This window comes from Phyllopteryx taeniolatus, chromosome 7 (genome assembly GCF_024500385.1).
Source record: "Phyllopteryx taeniolatus isolate TA_2022b chromosome 7, UOR_Ptae_1.2, whole genome shotgun sequence".
NCBI classification, from domain to species: domain Eukaryota; kingdom Metazoa; phylum Chordata; class Actinopteri; order Syngnathiformes; family Syngnathidae; genus Phyllopteryx; species Phyllopteryx taeniolatus.
The window spans coordinates 600,456-618,953 of record NC_084508.1 but is presented as its reverse complement, the minus strand read 5'-3'; the positions used below and the strand labels follow the sequence as shown (position 1 = coordinate 618,953).

Genomic DNA, 18,498 nt, shown 5'->3' with positions numbered 1-18,498 from the left:
ATATAAATAAATTTGCTTTGCTTTGCTTACGCAGACCCTGTCCACACTGGAACTACTTTAAGTATATCCACAAAGTTTATTTTTATTTTTCTTGTTACTACATTTCATCTAGATGGAATTGGCATTATGGGAGCACAAATCCATCCATCTTCTGAACCGCTTCTCCTCACTAGGGTCGCGGGCGTGCTGGAGCCTATCCCAGCTATCATTGGGCAGGAGGCGGGGTACACCCTGAACTGGTTGCCAGCCAATCGCAGGGCACACATAAACAAACAACCATTCGCACACCTTGCATGTTTTTGGGATGTGGGAGGAAACCGGAGTGCCCGGCACTCAGGCACGGGGAGAACATGCAATCTTCACACAGGCGGGGCCGGGGATTGAACCCAGGTCCTCAGAACTGAGAGGCTGACGCTCTAACCAGTCGGTCACCGTGCCGCCTGGGAGCACAAATGTGCTATTTTTTAAAATCAGATCCCAGTGTGACTAAATTTGAAAACACTCCTCCTGCAATTCAGTTTGTACAGTTACGGATCTTTCCTACCATGATGACGCGGTAGTCCCAGTTCTCGCATGATGGTGCACTAGTACTACCAAAAACAATCGTGGATCACTATGTCAGATGTTCTTTACCTGGGCGGTGATCTGGGCTTTAGTTCCATAGCAGAAGTTCTACCTTGTCATAGTCGACACAAATGTCTCCTTTCTTGTTCACTTTGTATTCCCACCATTTTATGAGTATGTTTACATCACACAGGCTTCTTAATTCACAATTTTTGGTGACACACATTCCTTTAAATGATTCCGTGTTTACTGACAATGAAAAAGTGACACATAGACTTCATTACCGTGTGGAAATGGTCATAGTCTATCAGACCTTGTTTTCAGTCTGTGACACGTTCAAATTATTACAAATTATCTTGTATTTGGCAGCACAGTGTGATGGTTGTTAGCATATGCTAACTCATAGTATGATAAGAATTTGTGTGGACTCAAATGTTATTCTGGTACCTCAATGATGTGCTCACATAAAACAGTTAGTACGCCAAGATAAAGCAAGAGCAATACAATAGACATTTAACAATGTTACCATATTAGCATTGTAAACCTGCTTCATGTTTCCAACCTGTATACAGTCACAAAGGCAGTTCAATAAGGATTTGTTATCATGCCGTGTGGTGAAGTACTTTTTCAAAAGAGAATAGCTCAAATGTTCCAATGATACAATGGTGATACAATGGTGAAGTTGGTATACAAACATGTATCAAGATAGAAACCTGAGTACAGAAAATAAAAAGGCAGATCTAAAAGGATTTTCCATCTTGCCCTGTAGTTGGGTATCAATTTCGATGAGAATTGGAACTACGCTAACATGATGACACTGGGTGTGCTAACTTATAGCAAAATAGCAATATGAGTGGCGAAAGTGCTTTAACAGAGTGATAGATTTAACATCTTACCCTTTACACCCATTTCTAATAATAATTGATACAATGCAAAGTTGGCAAAGCCGATCGTTCGTGTTTCCCCAGCCTCAATCCCCCAAAGCCACCCGCATTTCTCATTCGCAATGCCTGTTTGTAGTGACTTGTAATTAGTAGTAGTTTTGATATGTTGCTGTGTAGCATGCAAACAATAAAGAGAAAATGATAATTTAAAACATTGACAAATTTAAAACAATAGACTTATATGACAGCTGTGGCGGTATTATTAAGACTAACAAAAAAATAAACAACCGTTTCTGGATAAAAATTCTATAACGTGGAATGCAAAAATTGTGTAAAATCAAAACTTTGTTTTATGGGACATTTTTAATTCCTAGATATGTCTAAATGCATTTGAAATCTTTACCACCTTAATCCAGACTTTCATTTTGTACCAATGTAAAATAAGTAATTTCAGCATTACATTACTGTCCAAACATGAAACTCAAAAAAAAAAAAAAAACTAAAATAATCAACAAATTACAAAAAAGAAAGATTAATTTATCTGTTGTTTTTCATTCAATTCACATGAAAGTTGGCAGCGGGTATGGATGCAGAGCCTCACTGCTGTTTTTTGTGCTATTTTTGTTAATTTGAGCCACGCTCACAAACCACATCTTAAGTCGCCAGGACAGAATCACAGCCCGAAGTGGTAACGTGGATCCCCCTTCAAATGGGCTGCAGTGTGAGCTGGTCGGCGACTGAAGGTGGGACCTTGGCGGTCTGATCCTCGTCTACAGAAGCTAGGTCTGGGGACATGGAGCATCACTTCTCTGCCAGGCAAAGAGCCTGTTGTTGTGGAAGGTTGAGAAATTCCGACTATCACCAACAGCAGCTCAGAGTACCCACCCTTCTTGGAGTCCTTGGAGGGGGTGCTGCAGAGCACGCCTGCTGGGGACTCCCTCGTTCTTCTGGGGGACTTCAATGCTCACATGGGCAATGATAGTGAGACCTGGAAGGGCGTGATTGGGAAGAAGGGCTTCCCCGATCATAACCCACTCGATGCACTGTTATTGGATTTCTGTGCTCATCAAGGATTGTCTATAACAAACACCATGGTCATACATAGGGTGTCCATATGTGCATTTGACAGAAGGACACCCTTGGCCGTAGTTCAATGATCGACTTTGTGGTCTTGTCATCAGACTTGCGGCCCCATGTTTTGGACACTTGATGTCGACCTGTCAACCACGCAGTGGTGGTGTTGGCTCCGATGGTAGGGTGAAGATGCTGGTCCAACCTGGCAGGTCTAAACGTATTGTGAGGGTGTGCTGAGAATGTATAGGAGAGTTCCCAATCAGAAGGAATTTCAACTCCCTCCTCCAGCAGAACTTTGACGACGTCCTGGGGTCAATGGGGAACAAGGAGTCCGAGTGAGCCATGTTCCATGCCTCCGTTGCTGAGGCGGCTGACTGGAGCTGTGGCCGGAAGGTTGTCAGTGCCTGAGGCCATGAAGAGCAACTTCCGGGCGGCTTTGAGGAAATTCTGGTCCACCATCTGGCATCTCAGGAGGAAGAAACAGTGCACCATCAACACTGTGTATAGTGGGGATGCGGCGCTGCTGACCTCAACATGTGAGTCGGTGGGCCGAATACTTCATAGACCTCCTAAATTCCACTGACACGCCTTCTTATGAGAAAGCAGAGTCTGGGGACACTGAGTTGGGCTCTACTATCTCTGGGGTTAAGGTCACCTAAGCTTCATCTTGAGAGTCGATTTGTCCTGATTTCAAAGTCCGAAACAGGTTCGGTCAACAATCTTAAATAATGAACGCATTCAATAGAGCCGCCCAGAGTTCCTGAAGCTCTGGATGTTGTGGGTCTGTCCTGGTTGACACGCCTCTGCAATGTCGCGTGGACATCGGAGACAGTGCCTATGGATTGGCAAACCTGGATGGTGGGCCCCCTTTTTTAAGGAGGATTGGAGGGTGTCTTCCAACAACAGTGGGATCACACTCAGCAGCCTCCCTGGTAAGGTCTATTCGGGGGTGCTGGAGAGGAGGGTCTATTGGGAAGTCGACATGGAACAGTGGACCATCTCTAAATAGATGCAGATGATATGCAGATGATATGGTTTTGATGGCTTCATCAAGCAGCAATCTTCAACTCTTGGTGGAGCGGTTCGCTCCTGAGTGCGAAGTGGCTTGGATGAAAATGCGGAACTCCAAATCTGGGGCCATTGGTCCTCAGTCAGAAAAGTGTGGAGTGCCCTCTTTGGGTCGAGGAAGAGCCCCAAGTGTAGGAGTTCCAAGAGTCTTGGGGTTTTGTTCATGAGTGAGGGAAGAATGGAGCGGGAGATCGACTGGCGGGTAGGTGCAGTGTCTCCAGTGATGAGGACGCTGTATCAGTCTGAGCCAAAAGATAAAGGTCTCAAATGACTTGATCTACGGTCCTAGCCTCACCAATGGTCACAAGCTCTTGGTTGTGACCGAAAGAACAAGATCATGGATATGAGCAACTGAAATTAGTTTACGCTGCAGGGTTTTTGGGTTCTCCCTTCAGCCCGGTACACACATAATGGCAATCAGGCTATTTTTGTCCCTATTCTGCCACTTCCTGACCAAGCAAGTGACATGCCAGATAATTTTATGTCTTATAAGATTCTCCTATAAGATTGACCTTAGGTCTGAGATGTGTTGAGAGTCAATTTGTCCTGATTTTAAGGTCCGAAATAGGTCGGGTCGACAATCTTAAATAATGAACGCCTTCCATATTTACAACCAACCGGTACACACATAATGAAAATCAGGCTATTTTTGTCCCTATTCTGTCACTTCCTGACCAAGCAAGTGAAACGCCAGATAATCGTATGTCTTATAAGATTGTCCTATAAGATTGACCTTAGGTCTGAGGTGTGTTGAGAGTCAATTTGTCCCGATTTTAAGGTCCGAAACAGGTTGGGTTGACAATCTTAAATTATGAACGCATTCGATATTTACAACCAAACCTTTTCATGTATGTCGGGAAAGCCGACGTCTCCAGAGTAGTGACGCCAATAATTGTGACGTGAAACGGAATGAAACCAATCAAGGAAGTGCCCTATCCTGACAAACACGGAAACGACAGTAAATGAAAAAAAAAGAACGAAAAAACGACTTACCGGATCGCATTTTTTTTTTTTGGCATAAAAGTGGGTTCCCCAGACAGCAAGAAGTATTTTTATCTATCTACACCACTTCCGCCTCCACTTCCTTCGGCATCACTCTGCAATGATCTGTGCATAGCCAGAAGTGTCTGCCCCTTAATTTTTGTGAGATCATGTGATCACGTGATATTTTGAGATTTGTGGTGGAAGAAGAATCTTTATGTGTGTGGTGTTCTGTGTTGAGATTATCGAAACACACCACACGCCATACAACCAAAACTATTAAATGCCTGATTTTTGTTATCTTTATCTGTGAAAGTGTTCTTTTCAAATCTTTTCAAATCTGCAGTAGAAGGTATTCAAGTCGTTGGCTAGTGTGCTATTGTTCTCAGCTTGGGGGATCGTCGCTTGTAATTAGTCAGCGATTGGAATGCATGCCATACTGATTTAGAGTTGTTAGCGCTAAACTGTTTTTCCAACTTCGCTGCATAGTTCCTCTTTGCAATGTTAATTTCTTTAGTCAGCTGGTTTCTAGCTCTATTATCCAGGGCCCTGTCCCCGCTCTGATATGCGTCCTCCTTAGCTTGGCGAAGCTGCTTAAGTTTAGCAGTGAACCACGGCTTCTTGTTGTTGAATGTGCGAAATGATTTTGTTGGTACACACACATCTTCACAGAAACTGATATAGGATGTAACAGTGTCCGTATATTCATCCAGGCTGCCAGCTGAATTTTCAAAGACACTCCAGTCTGTGCAGTCTTGACAGCTTTGAAGTTCTATCTTTGCTTCATTGGTCCATTTTTTCACTGTTTTCAGTGGAGGCTTCGCACATTTAAGTTCTTTAAGTGAATTAAGCAGTGATCAGACGAGCCCAGGGCTGCACGAGGTATAGCACGGTATGCGTTTCTTAGCGTAGTGTAGCAGTGGTCTAAAATGTTATTTTCCCTGGTAAGACAGTCGATGTGCTGCTTGTATTTAGAGAGTTCGTGGTTGAGTTTTGCTTTGTTAAAGTCCCCGAGAATAATGAAGGGTGAGTCCGGGTGTTCTTTTTCAATTTTGTTGACTTGTTCGGCGAGCTTTAGCAGTGCGGCGTTCGTGTTCGCTTGAGGCGGAATATAGGCGCCAACGAGAATGAATGATGCGAACTCACACGGCGAGTCGAATGGCTTACAGTTCAAAAACAGCGGCTCCAAATGCGGGCTGCAGTGTGTGCTGAGCTCCGTGACGTCCGTACACCATTTTTCGTTGATATAGAAGCATATCCGCCCTTTGCCGCCCTTTGTTTTCCCCGATGATTCCATGTCGCGGTCCGCTCGATGAATATGGAAGCCGGGAAGCATGATGGCGCCATCGGGTACAGCGTCGCAAAGCCAGGCCTCCGTGAAGCACATGACGGCTGAACGTCCGAAGTCTTTACTGGTCTTTAACAGAAGATGAAGCTCGTCCATTTTCTTTGGTAGGGAGCGTACATTCGCGAGGTGGATCGACGGGAACGCCAATCTGTGTCCTCTCTTGCAGAGTTTCACCTGAATGCCGGCTCGCTTCCCTCTGTGGCGCCATTTCCATCTCCATGCGCCGAAAACCGCGGACGCCACCCCGGTAAGTAACTCGGGGAAAAACTGAGCGGATTTGCGAAAGTTGGTGAAAGAAAGTCCGGAGTAGCCTCCCTGATGGTTAGCAAGTCTCCCCTTGTGTAAGTGAGTCGTGTAAATGTCTCCGAACGAAAAACACAAAAACAATACTAGAGAGCGCGTTACCGAGGCGACCACACTGGTAGGCGCCATCTTGGTCCATACCATAGGTACACAAAAATCCAGGAAATCACATTGTATTATCCATCCATCCATCCATCTTCCGAGCCGCTTCTCCTTACTAGGGTCGCGGGAGTATTGGAGCCTATCCCAGCTATCATCGGGCAGGACGCGGGGTACACCCTGAACTGGTTGCCAGCCAATCGCAGGGCACATACAAACAAACAACCATTTGCACTTACATTCACACCTACGGGCAATTTAGAGTTGTCAATTAACCTACCATGCATGTTTTTGGGATGAAACCGGAGTGCCCGGACAAAACCCACGCAGGCACGGGGAGAACATGCAAACTCCACACAGGCGGGGCCGGGGATTGAACCCCGGTCCTCAGAACTGTGAGGCAGACGTTCTAACCAGTCGTCCACCGTGCCGCCCACACATTGTATTATTTCTAAACAATTTATTGGTACATTCATGCGGAAAATGTTTGGACAATCAAAAGGTTTAACTCAATACCTACCTACCTACCCACCCACCCAGCCACCTACCTTTGTTTGCAGTTATCGAGGTCAAACATTTGCTGTAGTTGTTGACCAGGTTTGCACACACTGCAACAGGTATTTTGGCCCACTTTTCCATGCAGATCTCACAATCTGTCATGTTTTGGGGCTGTTGCTGGCCAACACGGACTTTCTCCCACCACAGATTATGCATTAGGTTGTGGACTGGAGACTGGCGACGTCAAGACCTTGAAATGCTTTTTATGGGGGTACTACTTAGTTGCCTGGGCGGTGTGTTTGGGGTCATTGTGATGCTGGAAGACCCAGCCACGTTCCATTTTCAATGCTCTTACGGAGGGAAGGAGTTTTTTTTCCCCAAATCTCACGATAAATGTCCCCCATTCATGCTCTCCTTAATACAGAGCAGTTGTCCTAACTCCTTTGCAGAAAAGCAGCCACAAAGCATGAGGTTTCCACCCCAATGCTTCACAGTGGGTAAGGTGTTCTTGGGATGCCACTCATCCTTCTTTTTCGGGGCGGTTGTGGCTCAGTAGGTAGAGCGGGTCATCTAGTGATCGAAGGGTAGCTGGTTCGAGTCCCGGCTCCGATTGTCTGCATGTCAAAGTGTCCTTGGGCAAGACACTGAATCCTAATTTGCTCCCAGTGAGCCTGGCAGCGCCTTGCTATGAATGTGTGTGTAAATGGGTGAATGTGAGGCTTTGTAAATTGCTTTGGGCGCTGTGATAGTGTGGGTAAAGCGCTATATAAGTGCAGTCCATTTACCAATTCCTCCAAACATGGTGAGTGGAGTTTATACCAAAAAGTTCTCTTTCTGTCTCATCTGACCACATGACATTCCCCCAATCCTCCTCTGGATGATCTAGATGGTCATTGCCAAACTTTAACCAGGCCTAGACATGTGCTGGCTTAAGCGGGGGGACCTATCGGGCACTGCATAATTTTTGAACCCATGATCATGTAGTGTGTTTATAATGGTAACCTTTGTGATTGTGGTCCCAGCTCTATTCAGGTCATTGACCAGGTACACCTGTGTAGCTTTTGCCTGATCCCTCAGCATTCTCAAGATCAGTGATATCCCACAAGGGGAGATCTTTCATGGAGCCCCAGGTCGAGGGAGATTGTCAGTCATCTTGTATTTCCTCCATCTTTTAATAATTGTCTTCTCATCAAGTGGTTCAAGACCACCTGTCAGACAACTATTGGCAGGTGACAAACACACTCTTTACGACTGCACAATTGCACTAATCCCAATCATCAAGTGCATGGGCAGCTGTTCTTCCAACACATTAAGGTCTGCATTCCTCAACATTTGACCCCCACTAGTTTGCCTACAGAGCAAATAGATCAACAGAGGATGCTGTGATTATCATCCAGGTCGTTTCATTCTCAGGGCACTGTATCGATTGTAACATGACTGTTTGCGTTGTCTGAGAAGCCCTTTCGCCTATACTGCAAGCAGGCTCATGCAACAGGGCTTAGGCCACGTTCACATTGCAAGTCAATTCAGATTTTTTTTGCCCATATGTGACACATCTGATACAGTACCTGTACAATTCAGATTTTTATTTTTTTTATTTTTTTATTAATCAGACCCAAGTCTCTTTCGTATGTGGATTTGAATCAAATATGTATCCGATGTCACGGCAGTCTGGACACTCAGGTTGCGCTCATCTGACGCACACGTCAACAAAAAGCGAAAAAAAGTCACAATTGTTCGACAAAACAAACACCACAGAATCACCAGCAGATGCAGAAATATTCATGACAGAATAATTTGGCTCAACTATAATAAACACCGCTTGCTCTAAAACAGCATGTGGCCAACAGTGGCTCGGCCAATACAGCCCTGTATTAGGAAAGAAAAGTGCAAAGGGAGGCACGGTGGTCGGCTGGTTAGAGCGTCTGCCTCACAGTTCTGAGGACCGGAGTTCAAACTTCAAACAGGCCCCGCCTGTGTGGAGTTTACATGTTCTCCCCGTGCCTGCGTGGGTTTTCTACGGGCACTTCGGTTTCCTCCCACATCCCAAAAACATGCATGGTAGGTTAAGTGACAACTCTAAATTGCCCGTAGGTGGGAATGTGAGTGCGAATGTTTGTTTGTTTGTATGTGCCAGTATGGCAACCAGTTCAGGGTGTACCCCGCCTCCTGCCCGATGATAGCTGGGATAGGCTCCAGCATGCCTGCAATACCAGTGAGGAGAAGCGGCTAAGAAAATGGATGGATGGATGGAAAGTGCAAAGGTACAAAGTGTCAGGTTCTTTAAGTTTGGAGATGGAAAAGTAGTTTCCTCACTGAAAAGTGTTAAAAAGATACCTGCTAAAATTGGGAAAACAAAATGCAACATACAACCCCAATTCCAATAAAGTTGGGATGTTGTGTTAAACATAAATAAAAACAAATACAATGATTTGCAAATCATGTGCAACTTATATTTAATTGAATACACCACAAAGACAAGATACTTAATGTTCAAACTGATAAACTTTATTCTTTTTAGCAAATAATCATTAACTTAGAATTTTATGGCTGCAACACGTTCCAAAAAAGCTGGGACAGGTGGCAAAAAAGAGAAAGGTGAGGAATGCTCATCAAACACCTGTTAGGAACATCCCACAGGCGAACAGGCTAATTGGGAACAGGTGGGCTTTTGCGAAATTCAGGAAGTGCAACTTGAAACTCTACTATGCAAAGCAAAAGCCATTTATCAACAACATCCAGAAACGTCGCCAGCTTCTCTGCGCCCGAGCTCATCTAAGATGGACTGATGCAAAGTGGGAAAGTGTTCTGTGGTCCGACGAGTTCACATTTCAAATTGTTTTGGGAAATTGTGGAAGGCGTGTCCTCCGGGCCAAAGAGAAAAAGAAACATTTGGACTGTTATGGACGCAAAGTTCAAAATCCAGCATCTGTGATGGTATGGGGCTGTGTTAGTGCCAACGGCATGGGAAACATGTGAAGGCACCATTAATGCTGAAAGGTAGATACAGGTTTTGGAGAAACATATGCTGCCATCCAAGCAACGTCTTTTTCATGGACGCCCCTGCTTATTTCAGCAAGACAATGCCAAACCACATTCTGCACGTGTTACAACAGCGTGGCTTTGTAGTAAAGGAGTGTGGGTACTAGACTGGCCAGTCATTACTACAAATGTGTGGACTGCCCAGAATAGAAAGGGCAAAGAGTGGTCATCAGGCATGATGGTGCAGTTGTTTTTTGTTATATATGCAGTCACCTGAATGAGAGTTAACCATCTCAGGAAGGTGAAGAAAGTAACTCTGGAACATGATGATGACCCTCAGATAACACTTGATAACGAGAACAACAACAAGCAACAGTGTGTACTTGAAATTACTGAGGAGACAGACGGACACACTAATGCTGGGTATGCAGAGAAATGGAAAAGACAAGAGATGAAGGACAGAACCATGATAGAAGTATCAAAATTAAGACTGCGGCGCCGTTAACCTACAGGGCGTCGATGGAAATTCAGCTAATGTGAGTCGAAGACGAAGGACAGGTGGGAAGTGGGTTGCTAGGCAGAAAGTCAAGAGGAAAGCACAGAGCCTAGAACTGAATGTGGGGATGTGGAATGTTGGGACAATGACAGGAAAAGCTCAGGAGTTAGTTGACATGATGATTGGGAGAAAGGTTGATCTATTGTGTGTCCAGGAGAGCAGGTGGAAAGGCAGTAAGGTGAGAGGTTTAGAGGCAGGGTTCAAATTATTTTACCATGGTGTAGATGGGAATAGAAATGGAGCAGGGGTTATTTTAATGGAAGAGTTACCAAAGAATGTCTTGCAGGTGAAAAGAGTATCAGATCGAGTGATGAGGCTGAAACTTGAAAGTGAGGGTGTTATGTATAAAGTGATTAGTGGCTATGGCCCACAGGTAGGATGTGACCTAGAGGTGAAAGAGAAATTTTGGAAGGCGCTGGACGAAGTAGGTTTGAACATCCCAGACAGAGAAAGAGTCGTGATTAGTGCAGATTGTAATGGACATGTTGGTGAAGGAAACAGGGATGACGAAGTGATGGGCAAAGTTCGGCATCCAGGAAAGGAACTTGGAGGGACAGATGGTGGTAGACTTTGCAAAAAGGATGGAAATGGCTGTAGTGAACACTTTTTTCCAGAAGAGGCAGGAACATATGGTGACCTAAAAGAGTGGAGATAGAAGCACACAGGTGGATTACATCTTGTGCAGACGATGTGATCTGAAGGAGGTTACTGACTGTAAGGTAGTGGTAGGGGAGAGTGTGGCTAGACAGCATAGGATGGTGGTATCTAAGATGTCTCTGGTGGTGTGGAGGAAGATTCAGAAGACAAAGGCAGAGCAGCGAACCATGTGGTGAAAGCTGAGAAAGGAAGAGTGTTGTGCGGCTTTTTGAGAAGAGGTGAGACAGGCTCCCGGTGGACAGGAGGAGCTTCCTGAAGACTAGACCACTACAGCCAAGGTGATCAGAGATACAAAGGGGAGAAGGGGACTTGGTGGTGGAACCTCAAAGTACAAGAAATCATACAAGGAAAGATGTTAGCTAAGAAGAAGTGGGACACTGAGAGGACCAAGGAGAGGAGAAAGGAATACATGGAGATGCGACATAGGGCAAAGGTGGTGGTGGCAAAGGCCCAACAAGAGCCATATGATGATACGTATGCCAGGTTGGACACTAAAGAAGAAGAAAAGTATCTGTATACAGGTTGGCCAGACAGAGGGATAGAGATGAGATGGATGCGCAGCAAGTTAGGGTGATTAAGGATTGAGATGGAAATGTGTTGACTGCTGCCAGTAGTGTGCTGGATAGATGGAAAGAATACTTTGAATTGATAGAAAAACTAAAATGAGAGAGAAGGAAGAGTAGAAGAGGCAAGTGTGGTGGACCAGGAAGTGGCAATAATTAGTAAGGCGGAAGTTAGAAAGGCACTAAAGAGGATGAAAAATGCAAAGGCAGTTGGTCCTGATGACATACCTGTGGAGGTATGGATGCATCTCAGAGAGGTGGCTGTGGAGTTTTTGACCAGCATGTTGAACAGAATTCTAGTAGGTGAGAAAATGCTTAAGGAATGGAGGAAAAGAACAAGGGTGATGCGCAGAACTGTGAGAACTATAGAGGAATAAAGTTATGAGCTACACAGTGAAGTTTTGCGAAAGACTAGTGGAGGCGAGACTCAGGACAGATTTGCGAGGAACAGTATGGTTTCATGCCTAGAAAGAGTACCACAGATGCATAATTTGACGGTGTTGATGGAAAAGTACAGTGAAGGTCAGAAGGAGCTACATTCCGGTTTTCTCCCACATCCCAAAAACATGCATGGTAGGTTAATTGAAGACTCTAAATTGCCCGTAGGTGTGAATGTGAGTGCCAATGGTTGTTTGTTTATATGTGCCTGCGATTGGCTGGCAACCAGTTCAGGGTGTACCCCGCCTCCTGCCCGATAATACCTGGGATTGGTTCCAGCACTCCCGTGACCCTTGTGAGGATAAGTGGCTCAGAAAATGAATGGATGGATGGACCTCGACACAGAGCTGAAAGTGCAGCAAACAATCACGATTTACACTATGTTCTTCTAAAACTGAATTATTTGTAATAATCGAGGCATTATAATTGGAAATTGTCTTTCCATTTTCGTGGAATTTTTTGCGCCTTTGCATATTGAGAAAACTGCTGTAAAACAAATTAATTATTATTACTATCGTAGTAGTAGTAGCTGTGATGGGCGTGACACTCGCACAGTACATTGGTGTCGCAACACTCACACTTTTTTGACACCCAAGCTTATCAAGCCCCCCCCCCAGCACACACAAACTGTTTTTTTCCTTTTTGGTAACAACGCATGCCATGTCACATGCTAATTTTAGCATATGCCACTGGACTCCAGCTCGACACTCTTGGCAGGGTCCTCGAGGATGCATGGGAGTTCGCCCAACCAGTCTCCATGTGTTTTGTGGACTTGGAGAAGGCGTTCGACCGGGTCCCTCGGCGGGTCCTGTGGAGGGTGCTTCAGGAGTATGGGGTACTGAACCCCCTGATACGGGCTGCTCAGTCCCTGTACAACCTAAATCAGAGTTCGGTCCGCATATCCGGCAGTAAGTCGGACTCGTTTCCGGTGAGGGTTGGACTCCGCCAAGGCTGCCCTTTGTCACCGATTCTGTTCCTAACTTTTATGGACAGAATTTCTAGGCACAACCGAGGCGTAGAGGGTCTCCGGTTAGGTGGCCTCAGTATTGCATCTCTGCTTTTTGCAGATGATGTGGTTCTGTTGGCTTCATAAGCCGTGACCTCCAACTCTCACTGGAGCAGTTCGCAGCTGAGTGTGAACCGGCTGGGATGAGAATCAGCACTTCCAAATCTGAGACCATGGTCCTCAGTCGGAAAAGGGTGGCGTGCCCTCTCCAGGTCGGGGATGAGATCCTGCCCCAAGTGGTGGAGTTCAAGTATCTTGGCGTCTTGTTCACGAGTGAGGGAAGAATGGAACGGGAGATCGACAGGCGGATCGGTGCAGCGTCTGCAGTGATGCGGACTTTGTATCGATCCGTTGTGGTAAAGAAGGAGCTAAGCCGAAAGGCGAAGCTCTCGATTTACCGGTCGATCTATGTTCCTACCCTCACCTATGGTCACAAGCTGTGGGTCGTGACCGAAAGAACAAGATTCCGGATACAAGCGGCCTAAATGAGTTTCCTGCGCAGGGTGTCCGGGCTCTCCCTTAGAGATAGGGTGAGAAGCTCGGTCATCCGGGAGGATCTCAGAGTAGAGCCGCTGCTCCTCCACATCGAGAGGAGCCAGATGAGGTGGCTGGGGCATCTGATTCAGATGGCTCCCGGACGCCTCCCTGGTGAGGTGTCCCACTGGGAGGATACCCCGGGGGACGACCCAGGACACGCTACATCCTTTGGCTGACCTGGTAACACCTTGGGATCCCCCCGGAAGAGCTGGAAGAGCTGGATGAAGTGGCTGGGGAGAGGGAAGTCTGGGCGTCCCTGCTGGAGCTGCTGCCCCCGCGACCCAACCTCGGATAAGCGGTAGAAAATGGATGGATGGATGCCACTGGGCCATAGTCTGGGCTCGCTGGGATAGCCCTTGTTTAGCAAAGGTTTCGTGAGCCAACAAAGACATGGGCGCCAACATCATCCCTACTCTCACTTTCATTCATAAATCCAACTCGGCTGCTTTTCCATCTGTGATTGGGTGAGCGAGTGTGTCTAGGGGGAACTTCAGCCTACAGACAAAAAGCATGGACAAATATTTTGACAAAAAAAATGCATACTGTAGATTATTATATTATGAGTATTTTGACATGAAAATCTTTTTTATTATATTGAGCGGAGAAAGAGTTAATGTGTCTTTTGGCGTCTGATGTGTTTCAGGGCATTTTCAGCTGACAGTCGCAATTAGGAGTCATTCTGAGGGCTAATTAAGAATAAGACAACATAGATATAGTACACTTATTACAATGCATTATGCACAGAGCCGATGATGGCTATGCAGCGCAAGAAGAAACACAATTTACAGTAGACCATTCCACTAGTCCATACTAAGATTGTTGGCAAATTTAAAATGGAACGTAAATAGAGGTATTTCTTCAACAAAAAATTGGCGCGTAACCAATTCTTCGTAAAAAAGGTCATTCAAAACCTAAGATTCCACCGTACTGCGGTACTTCGACTTACAAGTCTCCCAACTTAGGAGTTTTTCGAGATACAAGCTGTCGCTTGTATGGTTGCGAGCAAAAATTTTAATTATGAGCACGAGAAGGTAGCAGCTAACTTCACAACAAGCAGCAGATGGTGAACAACTCTTGAAAGAATATGTCAAGTGCTTGCCACAAGCTGTTTATTGTCACCCACAGTTGAAGTTTAAAAATACAACAAAGAGATTTACACGTTGTTTATTTAACCAAACTACATAATTTACGAAGGTCTGCTAGCTTAATGCAACCACACAATCCAAAATACCACAGATGGGCTAATGAAACTCGCGTCACTGGAGTAGTAGTTATAGCCCTTTAAGCATCGTATATTATAACACAAACACAATTAGACAAACAATACAACAATACTCACAGGCATATATTCTTTATCCTCTGCAAAAAATGACTAATATTACTGTAGCTTACTGAGTCACTCTATTGTGAAACTCTTCTTCATATATGGATGTATGTCTATATTATAGGCGGCACGGAGGCCGACTGGTTAGAGCGTCAGCCTCACAGTTCTGAGGACCCGGGTTCAATGCCCGGCCCCGCCTGTGTGGAGTTTGCATGTTCTCCCCGTGCCTGCGTGGGTTTTCTCCGGGCACTCCGGTTTTCCCACATCCCAAAAAACATGCAGGAATTGGAGACTCTAAATTGCCCGTAGGCATGACTGTGAGTGCGAATGGTTGTTTGTTCCTATGTGCCCTGCAATTGGCTGGCAACCAGTTCAGGGTGTACCCCGCCTCCTGCCCGATGACAGCTGGGATAGGCTCCAGCACGCCCGCGACCCTAGTGAGGAGAAGCGGCTCAGAAAATGGATGGATGGATGGATGGATGTCTATATTATACTGACCCTGGTGGCCAAGTTGCTCACACTAGAAGGTGCACAATGTGGGACTGGAACGGATTAATGGCATTTATATTTATTTGAATGGGAAATGATGATTCTTGAATTGAGTGTTTTGAGTTACGACAGTAGTCATGAATGAATTAAACTCACAAGTCAAGGCACCGCTGCTTCAACCTTCTCTTCTCCTACTCACTTGCAGAAGCACCTGAGCGAATTTGAACTCAGGTGGTGTCATGAACGGAACAGAGGCTAGGACCCAAAAATGCACGACTCCAAAACAAATGGACAGTTTCAAAAAGAGAAGTTTAATATACGGGCAGAGGTCGGTACACAGGCAGGCAATCCTGGTTCAGATTCTCGGTTTGTCCGTTGATTTCAGGGTGAAACCCCAGATGAAAGACTGATGGTAGCACCTATGAGATTGCAAAACTCCGTCCAAAATTTTAAAATGAATTGGGGACCCCAATCGGATACCACCTTCTTGGGGAAACCATGGAACTTGAATACCTGGTGTATCATTAACTCGGCAGTGTCTTTAGCTGAGGGGAGTTTCGGGAGTGCAATGAAGTGTGCTATTTTAGAGAACCTGTCCATGACGAGAATTGTGGTATTTCCTTTCGAGGCCCGTAATCCCGTCACAAAGTCTACGGAGATGTCTGACCAAGGACGTTGCGGTATTGGCAGGGGTCGCATCTCCCCAGAAGGACGTTTACAAGAGGACTTGTTAGCAGCACATACTTGGCAAGCATTGACATAATTGGTAACATCCCTTCTAGCATTGGGCCACCAAAAGCGCTGTTCGACCACAGATTGAGTCTTGGCAATGCTTGGGTGACATACAGTTAGTGTGAGCCCAGTGGATGATTCTTCCCCTTAAGGTCGGAACCATATAAAGCCTGTTTTCAGGGCAATTTTCAGGGCTAAGAGTGTTCTTCAGAGCCTCCTTTACCGCAGTCTCAATGTCCCAAACAAAAGCAGAAATGAAACATGACTTGGGCAAAATGGTTTTAGGGTCGGACAAAGAATTCTCTGCGCAGAAAATGCGCGATAAAGCATCTGGACAGTTTAAAAAAGAGGTTGAATATACGGGCAGACGGTACACAGGCAGGCAATCCAAAAAAGGCAACAGTATCCAAAAATGTGAGGCAAAAAGACGAGGTCGATAATCGGAACAGGGTCTAGTCTTACTGTGAGTCTGTGACATGGAAACAAGGAATGCTGGAACGTGACGACAAGGTACAACGAACTGGCGACTAGAAAGAATGAGACACGAGGTTAAATGCAAGAGGTAATTAGGGTGAACGAGGCACAGTTGGTGAAGATGCTCTCAGGAGCAGGTGTGTATGAGACAGGGGGAAGACAACAACTGGAACACACACCCATGACAGGTGGAAGAGAACATACTGTATAGAAGGGTGGGGAAGAACAGAAAGAGAGACTGATGGCCAAATGGCACAACATTTTCTCTATTTGCTAACTTTTGTTTTTCCCCAAAGTTGCCCAGGACCCAATATGAATTGCATGGATTCTTTGTTATTTTAGTATGTTGTTTTAGTTGGTCTCGGAGATTGCCAGTGCCCCAGTTATTCAAGTTGTCTCTGTTTAATCTATACTCTTTACACAGTGACACGAAAGGGAGACTCACTTCTATTGGGGCCTTAATTCATGGGATTACGATATTGTTATGCAAATATATATGCACCAAACAAAGAGTAGCCTGATTTCTTTCATAAAGTTAATAGAGTGGGGGGAAATTTAGAGAGGATCGTGATTTTGTTAAGTGAGTTCAATCAGGAGATGGACAGGATGATTGATAAGAGCAAGTCTAGTGGCAAATCAACACCCAAGACAGTTTTGCAGTTCAGATGGCAGAGGTTTAATACTATATTTTTACAAGACAAATGGTTCAGTATTATGTTGTCAGAAGATCTAAAATTCTGTTTTTAGTTCAATATTGGAAAAATAGCCTTAGTCTGGAAAGCATCTAAGGCAGTGATCTCAAATTGTGGTACGAGTACCAATCGTGGCGGCACGGTGGACAAATGGTTAGAGCGCCAGCCTCACAGTTCTGAGGACCCGCGTTTAATCCCCGGCCCCGCCTGTGTGGAGTTTGCATGTTCTCTCCGTGCCTGCGTGGGTTTTCTCCGGGCACTCTGGTTTCCTACCACATCCCAAAAACATGCATTAATTGGAGACTCTCAATTGCCCGTTGGTGTGAATGTGAGTGTGAATGGTTGTTTGTCTATATGTGCCCTGCGATTGGCTGGCGACGAGTTCAGGGTGTACCCCGCCTCCTGCCCGATGACAACTGGGATAGGCTCCAGCACCCCCGCGACCCTAGTGAGGAGAAGCGGGTCAGAAAATGGATGGATGGATGGATGGAGTACCAATCGTGGTACACGAAAGAATCAATGCCTCAGTTGTTGTCAATCACATTGTTAATGTTCAAATTGTGGCTGACAATAAAAATAAATATACTTTCTAGTATTATATATTTTTTTTTTTTGATGAACGCTTAGGCCTACTACACTAATCAATTCTGATGTTGGTCATGATGGTGGTACTTGGTGTCAAAGGTTTGAGAAGCTCTGATCTAACGCATATAGCCATCCATCCATTTTCTTTTGCCTAGGACACGCTGGAGAGAGTACGTCTCCCAGCTGGCCCTAGGCCATCCTTGGGGCCGCTTCCCGGTGGGATGTGGCCAAAACACCTCACCAGGGAGGCATCCAGGGGGCATTGCCTGAGCCACCTCATCTGGTTCCTCTCAATGTGGAGGAGCAGAAGCTCAACTCTGAGCCCCTCCCGGATGACTAAGCTTCTCAACCTATCTTTAAGGGAGAGCGGCGGAAACGCATTTCTGCTGCTTGTATCCGCGATCTTGTAACCCAAACGACTCACAGCTTGTGATCATAGGTGAGGGTAGGAATGTACTGTAGATCGACCTGCTTCACCACGACAAACTGATACAGAGTCTGCATCACTGCAGTGATACGCTTGTTGATCTCCCGCTCCATTCTTCCCTGTTGATCTGATGCTCCATTCTTCCCTCACTCGTGAACAAGACCCCGAGATACTTGAACTCCTCCACTTGGGCCAGGATCTCTTCCTCAGCCTGGAG

General features: G+C 45.6%; 1 protein-coding gene across 5 annotated transcripts in view; it reads right to left on the bottom strand.

The window, feature by feature from the left end:
• Window positions 1–18,498, bottom strand: part of nlgn1 (neuroligin 1) — a 345,371-nt gene that overhangs the window by 62,370 nt on the left and 264,503 nt on the right. The gene's annotated exons all lie outside the window — the stretch shown is intronic.